Source organism: Schistocerca americana, chromosome 2 (genome assembly GCF_021461395.2).
Source record: "Schistocerca americana isolate TAMUIC-IGC-003095 chromosome 2, iqSchAmer2.1, whole genome shotgun sequence".
In the NCBI taxonomy this organism is placed as follows: domain Eukaryota; kingdom Metazoa; phylum Arthropoda; class Insecta; order Orthoptera; family Acrididae; genus Schistocerca; species Schistocerca americana.
In genome coordinates, this window is record NC_060120.1 from 329351513 (window position 1) to 329369143 (window position 17631).

Sequence of the window (17631 nt, forward strand, 5' to 3'; positions counted from 1 at the left end):
TAGCAGCAGGTGCTAGTTCATCTAAGACCTTTATTTTCAGAAGCGTTGTTCCCACAATTGTTACAGTTTTTACTTATTTTGTGGTAGGTTTTAATTGAACGATACTGTACTAAAACCTTCATTCTGCTTCAATATCATGAAAACTATCTCCACTGTCTTGGAGTAGGGATGAGAAATAAATTGTTGGTAACTCGTTTTACTTTTGACAGTTGCTGTTGGCTAGTGTATTTATTTGCAAACAGTGTAAAAATTACAACTTCTGTAACACCACCATTGATTTGAACATGTCATCCTTCTTATTTTAGGTGGAGAATGCAATGAGTCTATTGCCAGTTGTGTGGCTTGACCACTAATCCAGACAACTTAGTCCAAAAAAAACGCCATGTTGGTCAGTAAATATGCACAAGTTGGCAACAAATTTAATCAACATTAGACAACCCAAATAGTTAAAGGAGTTTACAACAGATTCTGGCCTATGCTAAACTCTTGAGGGCTGAAAAAGCTGACATTTTTGGACTTTTTTCAGTTTTTGCTTAACGAGCTACAAAAATTGGCAATTTTTACCAACTTGGTGTGAAAATGTTCTGTTCATCTACCAACACCTGAAACCCAAAAACAGTTACTCCAAATGAAAACTGTCCTGGATAAAAGTGTGTCAAATTCGGCATAAGAAGAGCACCTAAATTTTGAAATTTACTCAATCTTTTCCAAAGAAACAAATAAAACCATGAAAATTCTCAACATGCAAAACTCCTGCTAAGATGTTATTGTGAAGTCAATTTACTTTGAGGCCAAATCTTGCACATTCGTCCAAATATTCAGGCAATTTACACACCTCAACTAAAGTTTGGAATATAACAGTGTTTACTCCAATGATTTCCTCTGGTACACCGACTGAGGTTTGTACAATGCCTTATGAACAAAATAAACATGATTCCTTCTCTCTCTCTCTCTCTCTCTCTCTCTCTCTCTCTCTCTCTCTCTCTCTCTCTCTCTCTCTCTCTCTCTCTCCTATGTCTATAACTTGAAAACAAAAACAGTGAAAATCTTTATCTTGGTGATCAATGTCACTCTAGTAGTATGTCCTCCCCGCACACAAATGAGTTCTTCCACTCTGCAAGGCAGGCTCTGGATGAGACAATCAACTTTACCTTGGGGTATGAGGTCCCACTTGTCAGTAGCAGCTTCTGAGAGGCTGGAGATTGTCAAGTGGATTTGGACACTGTGCAATGGCCACCTTCTACAGGTCCTATGCATGCTCAGTTGCATTCATGTCTAAGGACAGTACTGGCCAATTCATTAGGTTGGTGTTGCATCTTTCAAGATACCGAGATGTTAGAGTACGGTGCAATTGTGCATTGTAATCAACTAGGATGAAGTTGTCACAGACCTCACATTTGTATGGTCTTACAATTGTTTGTAGGCCCTTTTGGAGTCATATTGCTGTAGATGGCAATTAGAGGTGTCTGGTTGTCCCATCATTTCTGCCACCTAGAACACGACACTTCCACCTGCAAATGGATGGACTTCCTGAACGTATCAGCATTCCTGGTGTCATCTAACACTTCTCCAAACCATAACACATCTAGTGTCCGATCACTAACCAGTCCAGACCTCATCAGCAAACTTGACATGACTCCATTCTAGAAAGATAACTGTTGATGTGCAAGAGCCCAGGTCCTTCGATTGTGATGGTACAGCGCTAAATTTCTCATTGGTCTTTTGGAATGAGGACCACCCTGAGGCAAATTTCTGGACACTGCCTGGTCTCAGATAAGAATCCCTGTTGCCTGGGAGAAGTCGCTAAGTCAAGAGCTGAAGGAAGCGATCCAGCATTGGTGTTGTATGAGGGTGCCCACTGAGGTCTGTCACTCACATTTCCCATCACTCTGTACTTTCTCAAACCATTTTGAGTGACGAATAACTGATTGACAACATCTTTCTGTGTTTGACCTACTGAAAGTAAAGCCTGTATTCTGACTCTATCAAAGAGTTGTGTGCCTCTATGTGGCATGTTACTTCAATGCTGAACACAAACTGAACGAATCTGCTGTTGATACTGGACTGTTAGTAGTGTGCAGCTGCGGCAGCGGCATGTTTCCCAGCCAGGGAAATGGCCACAAAGCTTGCCAGTAAAAAACACCGTCCAGTGTATAGGCTCTTCATTGGACAATGCATGAAGTGCAGAGGTTAATGAGACCTCTATTATTGCAGACTACAATTTGTGATAATATTCCAAACTTTTGTTGAGCAGTGTAGTTAGGTACCTACTGACAGGTAGTTAGCTCTATTTATTAATTTAAGTATTCAAGTAGGTAATTTATAGTTTTGAATTAATTATTTTTATGGTGCTCATACAAGGAGTATCTAAAAAGGGGAAAAAGCATAGAAACCATTAAAGGGAATACATTAATGAAGTGAAGTTACTGAAGAGGAAAAACCAAGTGGTGCCCCTATTAGCTGCGAAGTGTACAGTCGACACATGAATGGCGAACCATCCCTGACACTCCTAATACAATTTTCCGTCAAAACCCTTTCCATATGAAATGACAACAGCAGTTCAAGTCCTACTTTGCCTTTCATTTAGACCCATATCCATAACTCTTCTTAATGATGGAATAGTGCTCAAGACAAAGGAAATCAGCCCTCATTAAAGTGTTCAATCCAGGCAATCTTCAATTTACAAGCAACATTGCCCTTGACAGTGTGTTGTTCTCACACTGAGTTGTGTGGAATACGAATGAAGTGTTTTTTTCTTCTGCCTAAAAGTACATGAACTGTCAAACTATTTGTTCCAGTTGTGCTGTAGTGTTTGGTGTATAGCCTGAGGAGGGAGCTGAGAAAAGCATAAAATCTGCTGAACATCCCAAAGAGCCCATGCTGTGTCATCAACTTCTGTTTTATTTGATGAGACAATGTCCTCAACTATGCCAAATGAATGTTGCTTACTAAACTAATTTAACAAGAAATGTCTCATTTTAATGTTGGCAAAAAATTATATAGTGAAGGGCATCACGTCAAACAGGCCACTGAGAATGCAGATACCTTGTGTCCACAGCAGGGGGCAACATCTTCATTATCATGCAAGATATTAATTTTTTGGTCCTGCTGACTGAACATACAGCTAATAGTAGTGAGCAGGAAGAACCAGTCACCAATATCATCCTTATGAAACCTGGAAAAGGCAACCAAAACTCATTCATTTACACTCCCAACAGTTCTAAGCTCTCTGAAGTAGAGTAGCTCCAAACATTTGAATGAAATTCATCTCTGTAACTGTTCCCAAAGAGCTTAATTGACAAATAATCTCAGTTTGGCATGTTTGCCTTCTGCTGAAGCCACTGCTTGCCAGCAGTCCCTCAGGTTCTAAGTGTTTTCAGATCTGGAGGAACAATTGACTGCATCCACAGAAAAGGGGATATAAGACCACAAAAAATGGTCTGATCTCCATCGTAATCCGTCAACTAAAAGTGCCCTAGGTACTGCTCAACACAGTACCCCAAACTCGCAAGAAGATACGCAAGCAGCTTTCTCTTGCAGGTAAGTATCTATGGCACCAATGAAATCGACACCAACATCGATGCATCCATCTTTGAACTAAGCTAAGATTATCTCTGCTCTGAGTTCCGCCATGTATAGTTCTTCGTGAGCCTTGCTTGTGTTTGGGTGAATAAATGAACTACTGCTGAATGGGGGTTGTTTGGTGTAACTAACCCGAACATGTCCCTCACTGGTGACCCCGAGTTGTAATGTGTTCCGTTTTCGCTGTTTTGCTGTGACCTCGACCTCCGCGTCGGTTACTTTCGCGTGTATCACATCGACACAGCATTCGAACAATGACTTTGGCCCAACGCCTAACGCCGGATTTTGTGATTGACATGCGTCGTGTTGCGGGCGATGACTGCAACACGATGCCTCTCACTCGCCGATTTCGCTGGACGTTTTCGAGCCTGCAACAATAAGTGAGATTAGGAGTGCACATGACTCCGGCTATCAAACACCTTTGTTCCCACCACATGTGCCCTCCCTCATCAACTGTGCAGTTACCTCTTACGGATCTCTGTGCAGTGCGGGACCAATGCCGATTTCTGCAAATGCTTCGTTGGACAACCTACCACTGCCAGGACAACGATTTGCCATGCCGCAATCCATGCAGTACCATGCGGATACCTGCCACGTGGTCGGAACTGCTTTGTTCACAGGTCAACCTACTCAGCATTCGACCATGTCCGCGCCTGCCTCGGTTCAGCATCAGCACATGCCTTCCTACTCCGATACCTCGGCCTGCAACAGGAACAATAACTTATCTGTGCCTGACATCCATCTCCGTCCCACTGCTATACCTCAGTGTTTTGTGCCACGACATTCACCTTATCCGCACACTGTTTTGAGTGGAGTGACTATGAACAGTGAACATTCACACATTCCGTCCTACGTTCATCATTTCGCACACTGTACTTCTGGACAGCCCACACCTCCACAGCCTTCCTGCAACACAGGTGGCCCACTCTGATCATACGTCGAGCTTTCCGCGTTCTAACACGCGTTCTCAAACTTTGAACCTTTTCTCACCTGTAGCCCCCGCGCTGGCTCCAGTCGAGCTTCCGCTACTGTTCTTGGCACATCTCTGTGCCTCATCCACGTCGGTCTTCCGCGACACGTCAATCCGAACACACCCGCAATGTGTTGAGCTTCCGCAACCGCAGTTGACACATTACGGTCTCTCGTCCGCAGCGGCCTTCCACGATGTGATGGATCGCACCCAACCACAACGTGTCACCTTCACGCTGCTACCCAAGCAGCCGTCGTTACCACATCCCCTGGAGGCACACACTCCTGGAATACTACACCAACAACAGGTCGATTCAGGTAGTGCCCCGACGAACTCAACGTGTTCTTCCGACACTTCTACAACACTTCCCGACGTTGCCGTTGTTTAATCCTTACAGGGCTACAACCTGGTTCAAAATTGCAGACGAAGTGTTCGATCATTACGAACTCAATGAGTCAACCAGGTTTCTGTGCCTCATCACCCACCTGCATGACCAGGAGGACATGATTGCTGACCTGGTCAATGCCCCGGATTCATCTACCTGGTACACTCTAGCCAAAAAGACAGTTCTATGTCGTCGTGCATGCTCAATTGAGGCAGCAATACGGTTAGTGCTCCACATCGAGCAACTAGGCAACGACAAACGTTCCCAGCTCTGGAGACGGCTACGTGCCCTGGTTAGCGCCGATCTATTCTCTGACGTAGCTCTCCTCGCCATCTGGTCAGATAAACTATCTCCTCACATCCGATTTGCTCTGGCCCAGAGGTCTCCTGAACATGTTGAGCAAAGAATGACAATTGCTGACAAGCTACACGATGCGTCACTGCTCTATTTCGCCAGCCACTGCCTACCTGACAAGTCTCAGGTTCATCGTCCTGTGGCCGGGGCCGCACTGTGCCAACCATTCCGCTTGCTCTGAGAAGCAGTAAAGAAGCTACTGGGACGTCACCGGCTGCCCCCACGGTCACGCCCCCTCCTGCAATCGACCCTGCTGCGGCCACTGAACCTCGGCCACCGCCACTGGCAACGAACATTCCGCAGGAGATGCAGCTGCACTACCTGTACTGTTACTTCCACACACGGTTTGGTGAGGCAGCACAGAACTGCAGACTGCCATGCTACTTACCAAATGCCAATCGTAGATAGGTCTGGGTGCCACCTCGTGCGCACAACATGACAGCCACCCTCCAGTGCTCCATTCTGTCCGGGAATGACCGGATAATTGCGGACGACTTTACATTAGACATTTTGTCGGGATGCCTTTTCCTAGTGGACACAGGCGCCGATGTTTCACTGCTGCCTATGTCCTTAGGGTTGTCGAACATCCGCCCTCATCATACTTCACTGCAGGCCATGAATTCAACTGAACTACAATGCTCGGGTTCAACTTCCCACGTCGTCTCACTCTCCACAAACTGCAAACTCGAGTGTACTTTTTTAGTGTGTGAAATTGACGAAGCTATACTAGGCATTGGCTTCTTGCGACACCTCAAACCTTCACCAGACCTAGTGTGAAACACCGTGTTTCATGACCTGTCCAAGAGTCACTTCCCATGTGCTCTGTCGAGCAAACCCCCCCATGACACATTGGTCCAGGCTCATCTCATCCGTACATGCTCGTCTTTGACGACGACATTACAAGAAACAACGCACAAGTGCCTTGTCGAGCTTGAAAACATTGCTCGCCTACGCAAGGAAAACTTCGAGCTCTCCCTCCTGCTCCATGAAACTCAGCTCCAGCTCTCTGATGCAGCAAAGGAATTACAGACGGTACAGCAAGGTCAGTAAGTGCTCTGAATCTGCTTGCAGTCCGAGCAATCGAGCCTGAGTGTGTTTACCTCCCGCTACCCCTCGCAACTGTGCTATCAAGACTGCCATAACATGTACTGACAATTCCGCAGGGCCACATCCTCCTAACACAGCAGCTTTTGACACTCGGCCACACCCAAGTGCACATGCGCGACAAGCGTCATGTGTTCCCGAACTGACAGCTCCTATTCCACCCCTCGCAGACAGCACCTCAAACTATGCAACTTCGGGTCCTGCACGCCGCCGTGCGACTGCCACTGACAATACAAACAGTGGACTGGTGCCAAGTGTTTCACCCGCAACCGTGCGGCCACAGGCTGCGCCCTTGGACAATGGACTCACTAATGCCTCACGAGCTCTACCGAGCTCACCCCACTACGGTGCTACTGCTTCGGGCCGGCGGCCATCTTGTCGCGTTGACTCCTGGGACACTTTGCCACCTCGGCTCCCGTCGGATCTGCCGAGTGGCTCCGAACAGCACGACCACGCCCCGCCTGCCACACATTGTAAACAAACCGCATCCCGTGCCACCGGCAACATTTCTGTTGTTACCAACAGCACGGTTCACAAGCTTCGCTTCACGCCAGGCCCCCGATCTCCAGTAAACCACGTCGACTTTGTCCCAAGCGCCTCTCCGACCTTAAAAATCAGATTTCTGAACTACTAAGCTCCGGCGTCATTGAACCCTCTGCAGTAGCTGGTCTACGCCCATACATATGACACCCAAAAAGACGGATCCTAGCACATGTGCAGAGACTACTGTCGACTAAACGCACGAACAATTATGGGCACCTACCCCATAACCGACTTTGCCAGTTCCCTCGCAGGTGCGACCACAGTCAATGATTGCAAACGGGCCTACCACCAGATCCCCATGGCACCTGAAGACATTGAGAAGCCAGCAATCACCACCCCGATCGGGTTATTTCAGTTTAGATTCATGCCGTTGAGTCTGAAAAATGAAACCCAGACCTGGCAACGCTTCATCAAGGAAGTGCTATTCGACCTAAAAATTCTGCTTTGCATATCTTGATGACATTCTTGTGTTCAGCTCCTCCGTCGAGGACAACATTCGACATGAACACACTCGCAGCAGGAGGCATCGAGACCAACCAGGACAAATTGCAGTGACATCAACCCACTGTTACTTTTCTTGGTTTTCTGGTCTCTGCCGACGGCATTTCACCACCCCCTGAGAAAGTACAAACAATACTAAACCTACCCAGACCTTCGTCATTTAAAGAGATCCAGCGATTTCTGGGGATGGTTAATTATTATTGCCAACATCTACCTCAGGCTGCGGAGATTCAGGCTCCACTGATGGACGCCTTGGCAGGCACCAAGGATTCTGGATCTTGGCCCGTTCCATGGACCCCTGCTATGACTGACTCTTTCATTGCCCTCAAAAATCTTCTTACCGAGGGCTGCACCATCACGCATCCTCATCCCAATGCACAGCTTTTCATCACCACAGACGAGAGCGATACTGCCAATGGCATTGTCCTTAGCCAGACAATCGACGGCCAAACTTCGCCTCTGCAGTTCTTCTCGCGCAAGCTCACCAATGTACAACGGAAATATTCCATGTTTGACAGGGAGTTGCGGTCTATGAAGTGATCAAGGATTTTAAGACTGATGTTGAGGGACGCCATTTCTATGTTTTAACAGACCACAAAGCCCTGGCTGCGGCCATTACAAACACGCCAGCTGACCCACCTCCTCGCCGCTTCAGATACATGGACTTAATATCTCAGTTCACCACCAATATCAGACACATAAAGGGTAATGTAGTTGGTAATTTCCTTTCATGGGTCGACGCCGTCTATTCGCTGTTAGATGTGAACTGTGTAACCTCCAACCCACCAACGAGGAAACACAAAACCTGATTTCAGATTCTACCTCTTCATTACACTTCGGCCGCACCACCTTCCCTGGCACTTCTAGTGAGATCTGGTGCGATGACAGTACAGGCACGTTACGCCCCCTCATCCCAACCACACTCCATCGACTGTCTTCAACGCATTGCGTAATTTATCCCATCCCGGTGTTCGTGAGTCTGCCCGCCTCGTAGCGGAGCGCTTTGTGTGGAGAAATGTCAACAAGGACTGCCAGCAACAAGGACTACCAGCTCCTACGTCACGTGCCAATGCTGCAAAGTACACAGGCACACTTCACCCCCCCTCGCTGCCTTTTCGATCCCTCCTTGACATTTCCAGCATATTCATATTGACATTGTCGGCCCTCTCCTCCCCCCCCCCCCCTCTAACGGCTTTCGTTATGTTCTCTCATCTATCAACCGAACAACTTGATGGGTCGAGGCTGTCCCCCTCCCCAATATTATGGCAGAAACTGTTGCTGGAGCTTTCATCGAGTCATGGGTATTGCATTTCGGGTGTCCAGCTATCATCACGACTGACCAGGGCAGACAATTTGAGTTGGGTCTGTTGAACGAGATTTGTAACATTTGTGGCATCCGGTGCATCCATACCACAGCATATCACCTGCAAAGTAACGGGCTAGTTGAGTGCTGGCACCGCACTTACTAGGCGGCTCTTCAATGCCACGACTCTCTATGGATGGAGGCCCTTCCCCTTGTGCTACTCGCCATTCGTGTGATCTATAAGGAAGACCTCAAAGGCACAATAGCCAAGTTTGTATATGGCCAGAACATTATTCTCCCTGGCGAACTTGTGAGCCCTTCCGCTTCTCTCTGACTTACCTTCCTTCATGGACCGCGTCAGACGCCGCTTCATCAACCTCCATATCCCTCTCCCTGCCAGCCACTACCGCCCTAAGGTTCACGTCCCGAAATCTCTGGACAATTGCGAGTACGTCAAGCTCCGAGATGACACTGTCCGTGCTCCCCTACAACTTCCATATACTGGCCCGTACCAAGTTCTCCGGCGCTCACGCAACACCTGTGACATCCAGATGAAAGATTCAGCTGTTACAGTCTCTCTCAACAGACTTAAGCCTGCTCATGTCGAGCCTTCTTCTACCCCCCTTCAGGCCATGACCACGTAACTCACTGTCGTGGCTCACGACACTCCAACCACTCCCTCCACGTTGGACTTACACACTCAGTTGAGTGACTTCCAGCCCCAATCATTGAGCTCTCCTCTGACCTCGCCCTCTACTCCGGTCTCACACACTCCGTCGAGTGACTACATGCTCCCCACATCAGGCTTACCTATGATCACACCCTCGCTGCAGGGCCCTTCGCCGGTCCCTTCGACCTCTCCGCCGTCGCCTGCCTTGCCCTGTCGACGTTTCTCACACCCCCCTCCCCCCCCCCCCCCCCATCTTGAACGTGCCCTCACTCGAGGTGTTTGTGCCTGTCCCCCCAGACATAATCCACAACATCTCAATAATACTGCACGATTATACACTGTTCGTCATGTGTTTCTCTTCATCCAGTGCTCATAACACAACTTCTGCCATTCCCTGCCACCTGGTGAAACGTGTTTCCCTCCTGCCCAACGCCAACCTGAACATGCTTCGTGTGTTCACAATGCCCACCGGAGACATCATCGTCGTTGCTCCGTTCCACCCGCAAACTGCCGGCTTACCTGTCGCCGCATGACCAGCACGCCCAGTACGATGCCCGGCTCGCTTCAACGACTTCCAAGTTCGGTGGCCAAACCTTCCTTCACGACATCTACCCACACAACTCCCCGACGATGCTGTCAAGCTGACCATGGTCTGGCTCCTGTGGACCACTCCTGCCGACACCATAGTCACTCCCCCCCCCCCCCCCCCCCACCGGGCCTCTCAAGAGTATTCCATACTGCTGGAGGGGGGGGTCTATGTGTTGCCAATGAAATTGACACCAACATCGATGCATCCATCTTTGAACTAAGCTAAGATTATCTTTGTTCTGAGTTCCGCCATGTCTAGTTCTTTGTGAGCCTTACTTGTGTTTGGGTGCATAAATGAACTACTGCTGAATGGGGGTTGTTTGGTGTAACCAACCCGAACATCTCCCTCAGTGCTCGGCTATATGAGTGAGTGCAAGGGACTTGTATCCTTTAACTCTCTAATAGAAGAGGACATCTTTGTTGATTCGATACAAATCGATGATGAGATTGACATCGTTAAGGAGGAAATAGATTTAAATCCTGGGTTGGAAGAAGACGAAGAATTGGATGATAGTTCCTCCCCAGGGCTATTTTCTGCAAAATGCAGAACAACATAAAAACATAAATTTTAAACGAATTTACACTCCTGGAAATGGAAAAAAGAACACATTGACACCGGTGTGTCAGACCCACCATACTTGCTCCGGACACTGCGAGAGGGCTGTACAAGCAATGATCACACGCACAGCACAGCGGACACACCAGGAACCGCGGTGTTGGCCGTCGAATGGCGCTAGCTGAGCAGCATTTGTGCACCGCCGCCGTCAGTGTCAGCCAGTTTGCCGTGGCATACGGAGCTCCATCGCAGTCTTTAACACTGGTAGCATGCCGCGACAGCGTGGACGTGAACCGTATGTGCAGTTGACGGACTTTGAGCGAGGGCGTATAGTGGGCATGCGGGAGGCCGGGTGGACGTACCGCCGAATTGCTCAACACGTGGGGCGTGAGGTCTCCACAGTACATCGATGTTGTCGCCAGTGGTCGGCGGAAGGTGCACGTGCCCGTCGACCTGGGACCGGACCGCAGCGACGCACGGATGCACGCCAAGACCGTAGGATCCTACGCAGTGCCGTAGGGGACCGCACCGCCACTTCCCAGCAAATTAGGGACACTGTTGCTCCTGGGGTATCGGCGAGGACCATTCGCAACCGTCTCCATGAAGCTGGGCTACGGTCCCGCACACCGTTAGGCCGTCTTCCGCTCACGCCCCAACATCGTGCAGCCCGCCTCCAGTGGTGTCGCGACAGGCGTGAATGGAGGGACGAATGGAGACGTGTCGTCTTCAGCGATGAGAGTCGCTTCTGCTTTGGTGCCAATGATGGTCGTATGCGTGTTTGGCGCCGTGCAGGTGAGCGCCACAATCAGGACTGCATACGACCGAGGCACACAGGGCCAACACCCGGCATCATGGTGTGGGGAGCGATCTCCTACACTGGCCGTACACCACTGGTGATCGTCGAGGGAACACTGAATAGTGCACAGTACATCCAAACCGTCATCGAACCCATCGTTCTACCATTCCTAGACCGGCAAGGGAACTTGCTGTTCCAACAGGACAATGCACGTCCGCATGTATCCCGTGCCACCCAACGTGCTCTAGAAGGTGTAAGTCAACTACCCTGGCCAGCAAGATCTCCGGATCTGTCCCCCATTGAGCATGTTTGGGACTGGATGAAGCGTCGTCTCACGCGGTCTGCACGTCCAGCACGAACGCTGGTCCAACTGAGGCGCCAGGTGGAAATGGCATGGCAAGCCGTTCCACAGGACTACATCCAGCATCTCTACGATCGTCTCCATGGGAGAATAGCAGCCTGCATTGCTGCGAAAGGTGGATATACACTGTACTAGTGCCGACATTGTGCATGCTCTGTTGCCTGTGTCTATGTGCCTGTGGTTCTGTCAGTGTGATCATGTGATGTATCTGACCCCAGGAATGTGTCAATAAAGTTTCCCCTTCCTGGGACAATGAATTCACGGTGTTCTTATTTCAATTTCCAGGAGTGTAAATACAGAACAATAACTGCTAGAAGAATATATACAAAAAAAATTCTCATCAATTTTATATTGTAATGAAAGTATTTTTCCGTTAATTAAACCTTTAATTTGACATGGTTTTTTAGTTTTAAGCACATTTATTATCTTCGACTGACATGGTAATTAAATAATACATAGTACTAACTACCTAGGTTGGTAGGCATGTATTTACGTTTTGTAGGTACCTAACTAAACTGCCCTTACATGTAAATATTTGAATGGATGTGGATAATTGGGCCTTCAAAAGTAATCAGACTTTACAATAATGTGTTAGCAGGAAAGGAGTACATGAATTTTATAATTTTGTAGCTCTTTTCACACTTAATTTGACGCTCTACAACTTTCATCCATGACACTGTTCATTTGGAATAGCTGTATTTGAGGTACAGGCATTAGAACATTATCATAACTTACTTTCCTGCCAAGTTGGTAAAAACTGCTGATTTCTGACAATCGATTGGACCTAAATGACTGAACCAAATCTAACTTTAAATTAAATTTATGCTCTTTGATTTTGGTGTCTCGAAAATGTTCTGTAGGATGTATCGTTTTTGAGTTATAAGCAAAATATTGTGGTTTTTCGGTCCTCAAAAGTTTAGCACAAGCCAGAAATCGTCGCAAACTCATTTGACTTTTATTTGCAATGTCGTCCGTTGGTAAAAATTATTTCCAATTTGCGCATATTTATGGGCCAGCAAAAGTCTAATTCGCCTGCACTCCGTATTTACGCATGGGTTTAGGCCCAGGGTGGCAAATTTTTGACCAAAAAAACTTCATGTGCGCCTAGGAACAAAAACCAGTAGCGATGGTTGTGGGAAGTTTCATTAGTGAGAGGGAAACCGTAGGTACACGGACGAAGATGTGTGCATCATGGACATACACATGTCTGTGGCATCGTGCAGCTGGCAACACTGCCCCTGCGATGTTTTTGTGTGGCTAAGCCAATGAACTTAGTATCATGTATTGCACTAATTGGGCTAGGCATGGACACACAGGATATATTAAGTTGTATCATTTTTGGTTTGCATGTTGGTATTTCGATTGCTGTCAGTTTATTTATTGACTGTTATTTTTTATTGGTAGTTAACTGTTGCTAGTCAGGGTTTGATGAAGATCCACAGTGACCAACATCATTGTACTCACGAATTGACAAATGTGACCAAATGTGATCCTTCCACCATCGTGCGAACATTTGCAGGCAACAGGAAAGGTTAAAAATAGGGTGTATGGGTATCGCATGCTCTAATCGAAAATCACAAAAATCAGTGGGTGGCCATACGTCCATCTCTTCTCCGTTGTCACCAACTGGCTCATGAACAACACCAACCATTCCTGTCCTGTATTGTTACTTGTGATAAGAAATTACGTCTTTATGCTGAATAAGGAAAAGAAACGTATGGCTGAGCCCAAACAAAGCAGCAACTACCTGCACAAAGACTCGTGCCCAACCACAAAAGATAATGTCATGCATCTTGTGGAACAGTGACAGTGTGGTGTACTATCAACTGCTTCCCCAAGATGTAACCATTACCGCTGACATTTATTGTAAGTAACTGAGATGTCATGCAGATGCAGTCCAATAGCAATGACCAGTAAGACTGAAGTGATGCTACTCCACGACAACGCCCGCCCGCATTCTGTGAAGACAAAAAACACTATACAGGAGGGGTTGGGAAGTCATTCCACCCTCACCTTATTCACGTGATATTGCGCCCTCAGATTTTCAACTTTTCCGGTCTCTACCGAAACCCTTAAAGGAATTTCCTTTCCGGATTTAGATTCGCTCCAAACATGGCTCAACGAGTGCTTCACCTCAAAACCACGTGATTTCTACTGTCGCAGAATCAGGAAGTTTTACCAGCGATGGCAGACTGTTGTAAATGGTGAAGGAGAATATACAGGGTGTTACAAAATGGTACGGCCAAACTTTCAGGAAACATTCCTCACACACAAATAAAGAAAAGATGTTATGTGGACATGTGTCCGGAAACGCTTAATTTCCACGTTAGAGCTCATTTTAGTTTCGTCAGTATGTTCTTCCACCTACGCTCAATGGAGCACGTTATCATGCTGCTAGAACATGTGCCTTTACAAGTACGACACAACATGTGGTTCATGCACGATGGAGCTCCTGCACATTTTAGTCGAAGTGTTCGTACGCTTCTCAACAACAGATTCGGTGACCGATGGATTGGTAGAGGAGGACCAATTCCATGGCCTTCACGCTCTCCTGACCTCAACCCTCTTGACTTTCATTTATGGGGGCATTTGAAAGCTCTTGTCTACCCAACCCCAGTACCAAATGTAGAGCCTCTTTGTGCTCATATTGTGGACATCTGTGATACAATACGTCATTCTCCAGGGCTTCATGAGCGCATCAGAGATTCCATGCGACGGAGGATGGATGCATGTATCCTCGTTAACGGAGGACATTTTGAACATTTCCTGTAACAAAGTGTTTGAAGTCACGCTGGTACGTTCTGTTGCTGTGTGTTTCCATTCCATGATTAATGTGATTTGAAGAGAAGTAATAAAATGATCTCTAACATGGAAAGTAAGCGTTTCCGGACACATGTCCACATAACATATTTTCTTTCTTTGTGTGTGAGCTATGTTTCCTGAAAGTTTGGCCGTACCTTTTTGTAACACCCTGTATTATTGATGACTAAAGTCCGTGTTACGTGTGTATGTTGTGTTTATTAAATTTATGCAAGAACGCTACAAACTTCTGCACCAACCCAACAGAAACTGAAACTTTGATGGAGCTTGGTGCTTTTATTATTGTTCGTGTGTATTTACCCCCCCCCCCTATCGGTGGTGAAGTTCTGATATAAAACTAAATGTCAATACCGATGGTATGAGGCGTCTCGGTGGCGCAGGGTACAGAAATTAGTTAAACAAAAGAGGATGAGGGAAAAGGAAGTGTTAGATCAAACATCGAGGTCAGACACGTTTTTCTTAACAAAGAACTAGTTTCTTCTTTCTCTCCTAGAAACCTGAAATTACAAATGACTCACAGTGCAGCGGCAGTTGTGGTGAAAAGCTCAACTTTAGAGACTCTGAAATTGGCTGTGGATAATTCCACAGCAAGTGAACGAGACTTAACGGTTGATTAGGTTCCCTTCTTTTCGGAAACTAGTGACAAAACATGAGATTACATAGTATGAAACGAAATTAATCAGAATAGAAATTGTGATTTCATAAGGTCAGAGCGAGCATATCCTGATAAACGGAGATTTATGTTCTAGGACTTGTTTGAAGGGAAATTCTTGAATGGAGACATCGTGCAACACGATTACTTGATTTACTCTCTCAGTCAGACTAAACTGTGCACTAAGTAAACTGTTTGGGGATTCGTCCTAGTTGAGTGCAAATTGCCCTAGTAATTGGAAACACGCTAATCAAAGGGTAACTGAACATGAAATTCCAGTGCACATCGTGATGGTATTGTAAGTTTCAAAGAAAGGGGAAATGAAGGTCTCTTGTTTATCTTTTTATTGATAACGGTTTCTACAGATCTGTGTTGCCTACATCAGATCTTGTAACTGTTGGTACCACATCTACATGGATACTATGCAAATCACATTTAAGTGCCTGGCAGAGGGTTCGTCGAACCACCTTCACAATTCTCTATTGTTCCAATCTCGTATAGCGCACGGAACGAACGAACACCTATATCTTTCCGTACGAGCTCAGATGTCCCTTATTTTATCGTTGTGATCGTTTCTCCCTATGTAGGTCGGTGTCAACAAAATATTTTCGCATTTGGAGGAGAAAGTTGGTGATTGGAATTTCGTGAGAAGATTCCGTCGCAATGAAAAATGCCTTTCTTTTAACGATGTCCAGCTCAAATCCTGTATCATTTATGTGACACTCTCTCCCATATTTCGCGATAATACAAAACGTGCTGCCTTTCTTTGAACTTTTACGATGTACTCCGTCAGTCTTATCTGGTAAGGATCCCACACAGCACAGCAGTATTCGAAAAGAGGATGGGCAATCATAGTGTAGGCAGTCTCCTTAGTAGATCTGTTACATTTTCTAAGTGTCCTTCCAATAAAACGCAGTCTTTGGTTAGCATTCCCCCCAACATTTTCTATGTGTTCCTTCCAATTTAAGTTGTTCGTAATTGTAATACCTAGGTATTTAATTGAATTGACAGCTTTTAGATTAGACTGATTTATCGTGTCACCGAAGTTTAACGAATTCCTTTTAGCACTCATGTGGATGACCTCAAACTTTTCGTTATTTAGGGTCAGCTGCCAATTTTCGCACCAATCACATATCTTTTCTAAATCGTTTTGCAATTTGTTTTGATCTTCTGATGACTTTATTATCTGATAAACGATAGCGACATCTGCAAAGAACCTAAGACGGCTGCTCAGATTGTCCCCCAAATCGTTTATATAGATAATGAGCAGCAAAGGGCCTATAACACTACCTTGGGGAACGCCAGAAATTACTTCTGTTTTACTCGATGACTTTCCGTCAGTTACTACGAACTGTGACCTCTCTGACAGCAAGTCACAAATCCAGTCACATAACTGAGACGATATTCCATAAGCACGCAATTTCACTATAAGCTGCTTGCGTGGTACAGTGTCAAAACAATTCCGGAAATCCAGAAATACGGAATCGATCTGGAATCCCTTATCAATAGCACTCAGCACTTTATGTGAATAAAGAGCTAGTTGTGTTTCACAGGAACGATGTTCTCTAAACTCATGCTGCCTGTGTGTCAATAGACAGTTTTCTTCGAGGTAATTCATAATGTTTGAACACAATATGTGTTCCAGAATCCTGCTGCATATCGACGTTAACGATATGGGCATGTAATTTAGTGGATTACTCCTACTACCTTTCTTGAATATTGGTGTGACCTGTGCAACCTTCCAGTCTTTGGGTACGGATCTTTCGTCGAGCGAACGGTTGTATATGATTGTTAAGTATGGAGCTAATGCATCAGCATACTCTGAAAGGAACCTAATTGGTACCGTATACAGTCTGCACCGGAAGACTTGCTTTTATTAATTGATTTAAGTTGCTTCACTATTCCGAGGATATTTACTTCTACGTTACTCATGTTGGCAGCTGTTCTCGATTCGAATTCTGGAATATTTACTTAGTCTTCTTTTGTGAAGGCATTTCGGAAGGCTGTGTTTAGTAACTCTGCTTTGGCAGCACTGTCTTCGATAGCAGCTCCATTGCTACCGCGTAGAGAAGGCATTGCTTGTTTCTTGCCGCTAACATACTTCACATACGACCAGAATCTCTTTAGATATTCTGCCAGGTTTCGAGACAAAGCTTTGTCGTGGAAACTGTTATGAGCATCTCGCATTGAAGTCCACGCTAAATTTCGAGCTTCTGTAAGAGATCGCCAATCTTGGGGATTTTGCGTCTGTTTAAATTTGAGATGTTTGTTTCGTTGTTCCTGCAACAGTGTTCTAACCCGTTTTGTGTACCAAGGAGGATTAGCTCCGTCGTTAGGTAATTTATTTGGAATAAATCTCACAATTGCTGCTGATACTATTTCTTTGAAATTAATCCACATCTGGTCTACACTTATAAATTTGGAATGAGTGGAGATTGTCTCTCAG